Below are 4324 nucleotides of genomic sequence, written 5' to 3'. Positions count from 1 at the left end.
GACTCAGTCAAGACCTTGTCTCTAAAGTATTTACATCCAGCTTGTGTTTCGCCCACAAAAATCACGTCCCCAAAGAACTACATTTTCTTCATGGAATAAAATGCTTCAAACTTTTCAATGTTATTTATGATCAGGTTCGGTGACATGGCGTGTCTCGGGGTGCAGTCAAGTTTACAGGGGAGGTTAGCTTCCTCCACAAAAACAAACTCATGAAAAATGCAGGAAGCTATGTGGGGACTAATGATCCAGCTTTTCTACTACACTTGATTCATACAGAACAACAATTGGCGTGTGGAATAAGAGAAACCAGAGAATCTAATATTCTTGACCCAGATACCTTTCTGAACCCGGGCACATCATAAAATGGTAACATCCACAGGCAAAGAGAAAAGTCAGTGAAGCATAAACACAGTGAGAGTCACAGGGGGCAATTCAGGACATTCCGACATAACCCAAAGAAATGTTTCACTTATGTAAGCATTTGCTAATACTTGCCATTCAAATGTGCCTTATCCATATTCTGAACACTTTGACCTCTATAAATAACCAACTATAAGCCATCATGATCGTTTCTAAGTTTTCTTTTTCAAGTAAGAGATTAAAAAGAAGATTTTGTTAAAGTGCAAAACAATAAACCTCACAAAGTCAGTGTGACATGGGGGAAGCCTTTGAACTGGTCCTTTGGAATGTTTTCAAAAGTACAACAGATTTGTGTTACTTCTTGCTATGGATTTGAGTTTCATCCTACCCTCACTTCTAACTTCTTAGTTAGAAGTTTTAATTCCTGAAGTGAGTCTCTAATATGAATCAAGGAGGTCATTAATGTTAAATGGGGCCAGGAGGGCCTCTGTATCCTGTAGGATACAGAATTGAAGATGAGGAATGGATAGCAGAGCTCTTTCTGTCTTATGAAGAAACAGAGGGATGGATGCTGTTGGTCTGGCAGGAGGTCCTTGGCCAAGAAATGAATTGCCTAGGATCTAGACTTTGCAACTTCTAGAACAATGAGAAATCGGCCCCTGTTACTTAGCCATGGAATTAATCTTTTTAGAGCAGCTGAAGCAGACTGGTTCTGTGTGTGTGTGTGTGTGTGTGTGTGTGTGTGCTAGTTCTGGGGCTTGAACTCAGGGCCTGAGTACTGTCCCCGAATTGTTTTGCTCAGAGCTAGCATTCTATCATTTGAGCCACAGCTCCAATTCTGGCTCCCTGCCCTCCTCTCCTCTCCTCTCCTGTCTCCCTTCCCCTCCCCTCCCTTCTTCTCTTCTCTTCTATTCTCTTCTCCTTTCTCTCCCTCCCTCTCTCTTTCTTTCCTTCCTTCCTTTCTTCCCTCTCTCCCTCCCTCCTTCCTTCTTTCCCCCTTCCCTCCCTCCTTTCTCTTCCTCCCTCCCTCTCTCCCTCATTCCTTCCCTCCCCTTCCTTCCTTCCTTCCCTCCCCTTCCTTCCTTCCTTTCTTCCTTCCTTCCTTCCTTCCTTCTTTCTTCTGTTTATTAGAGATAAGAGTCTAACAAACTTTCCTGTCCAGGCTGGCTTCAAACCATGATCCTCAGATCTTAGCCTCCTGATTAGTTAGGATTATAGGCATGACCCATTGGCCCCCAGCTAAGATGGTTCCAATATGTTTTCATGTAAATCATTTAGTTTTATTTAGTAATTCTGAAACTACCCTATATGGAATGGGTAACTGCTCATGCAACTGTCCAAAATCTGCCCAAGGGGCAGGGGCTGGGGTCCCCTCTAGAAATGGGTGGTGAGCCCTGCTGTGGCACTGTTTCATGGCGTTACTACCTCAATGACCTCTCCCCCCTTCCATATCCTGGAGCTCTGAGGCAGAAAATATGTAACAGAAGCATGGGCATTCTTTTGAGTATTTTTAAAAAATAAAGAACAGAGTTATTATAGTTCGGGAAGCTATAGAGTTAAAGATCAAGTTAGCAGCAGGGTTTTTTGTTTGTTTGTGTGGTGAGGGCTTCTTCATGCTTCCAAGATAATTCCTTATTGCAGGATCTTCTGGAGGGGAAGAACATTATCCTCACATGGAGGAAGAGGAGAGAAGCAGAAACAACCTAAGCTGTTTCTCCCATCCATTTCATAAGGCGCCAATCCATTCATGAAGGCCGAGCACTGATGACTTCATAACTTCTCCACGTCTCCTCCATGTTGACCCAAGTTTCAACATGAATTTCAGAGGGAGCACATTCAGACCATACCATCAAGCATGTGACATGGCAATGGGACTGGGTAACAGAAACACCACGGGGGTCAAAGTTTCCTGGGATTAGAGTTCAAGAAGCAAAGTTGGATAATTTGTTCTCCTGACCTTTGAAGTTGCCGAGGATTATATGGCTGCCCAGCTCTCCTTTCAAATTGAGTGACAGTGTGCCAAAATACCAAAATACTAAATGTGGGACCATCATCACTCATCTTCTTTTCAAGAATGGGAATATTAGTTTTATGGTCTTTATGACAGAAAAGGAAGTCTGCTCTTCCTTTACCTACTTGGTTGAGTTCAGTGATACACATTCAACACCATGCGATCCTTATCAGCTTCATTTTACATCATTTTATTTATCTTTTTATTTTATTATGTTGTGGGTCTTAGGGTTTGAACTCAGGGCCTGAGAGCTGTCCATGATCTTTTTTAATTCAAGGCTGGCACTCTGCCACTTGAGCCACAGATCTATTTCTGTCTTTTTTGGTAGTTAATTGGAAAGAAGAGTCTCATGGGCTTTTTGTCCAGGCTGGCTTTGAACCATGATCCTCAAATCTCAGTCTCCTGAGTAGCTATGATTACAACATTTTCTAAAAATGTTTTTCTATTTACAGATGGCTATAGATGGGGGTTACCAGTTAATGTGTCTGTGTGTGTGTCCAGCGCACCTGATCAGAGTCACCTCCTCCATAATTCTCCTCCTTACCCCATGGGCCACGTCACGCTTCCCCACACTTTCTCATATGTCATGACTGTATTCCTCCACTGTTCCCTTTTCCATTCGTCTACCCTCTCTTGTGATTACCTCCCATCCAAAACACGTTCCGATTTCCTGTTACTCATCTTGCTGTCTGTTAATTGTGCTACAGGTTGATGTCATAGAGTTTTATTCCTGTATATGCATTTCCTAAGTTAGTTTGGTCATGCATGTATACATGTGCCCCAGTGTATTTACCTGGGATGGGGAAAGGACTATCTGCTTCATTATCGATCAGATTTTACCGAGTTCTGTAATTAACAGGCCATGACAGTAATAAGCTTATATAGGGTTTTTGTTGTAAACTAGGGCTTGAATTTAGAGCCTGAACACTGTCCCTGAGCATTTTTGGTCAAGACTCACTCTGCCAATTGAGCCACACTACTTCCACTTCCAGCATTTTGCTGTTTAATTGGAGATTAGAGTCTCACAGACTTTCCTTCCTCAGCTGGTTTTGAACCTCCTTCCTCAGATCTAAGCCTCCTAAGTAGCTAGGATTACAGGTGTGAACCACCAGCACCTAGATTATATAGCTTTCTCAGGCAGTTGCTTTTGTTTTTATGCACACAGGCAATTTTTTGGAAAAAAAATTTAAAGCACTTTCTTTGTCTTAATTAGATGGCATTATGGTACTCATTATAATAGATAATAGTTGACGTTAATCAAAACAACCAACTTTCTAATTGAATTGATAAACCAATCAGTTCCCCTAAGGCACTTTATAGCATACTACGTAGAATGAGAATAATTAGATGTGTTTGTACAATATGGTGAAAATTAAAAGTAAAACAATATATGATTTGTAACTGTAATTTAATGTGTTGGAATTTTTTTTCTCAATGACAATTATCATCAGAGGTTCTCTGGGGAAATGGCTAGGAAAATTTACTTGAACTTTTGTAAGTGGAAGAGCTTGAGCCCCACATTAAATAAGCAGATCATATCAATTTGTTCTTAAAAGAATAATCTGCATGTTTGCTATTTACTTAAACTGGATTGGCTTTATTCATGGAAGCAGAAGAAATGTCCTGTTAGTTGATCCCAGCTCTGGTGGCTCAGGAGGTTACTCAGGAGGTTCAAAGTCAACCAGCATTGTTATATTTCTTTTAAAAGTCAAGCTGGAGATTAGTGCCTGTGGCTCACACCTGCAATCCTAGGTATTCAGGAGTCTCAGGATTGTGGTTTGGAGCCAGCTAAGGCAGGAAAGTCCCTGGGATTCTTATCTCCACTAAGCTACCAAAAGAAGAAGAGAAGAAAAGAAAGAAGAAGAAGAAGAAGAAGAAGAAGAAGAAGAAGAAGAAGAAGAAGAAGAAGAAGAAGAAGAAGAAGAAGAAGAAGAAGGAGAAGGAGGAGGAGGA

This window comes from Dipodomys ordii, unplaced genomic scaffold, assembly GCF_000151885.1.
Source record: "Dipodomys ordii isolate 6190 unplaced genomic scaffold, Dord_2.0 Scaffold32, whole genome shotgun sequence".
NCBI classification, from domain to species: domain Eukaryota; kingdom Metazoa; phylum Chordata; class Mammalia; order Rodentia; family Heteromyidae; genus Dipodomys; species Dipodomys ordii.
The sequence above is the reverse complement of the archived record's forward strand: the minus strand, read 5'-3'. Positions refer to the sequence as shown.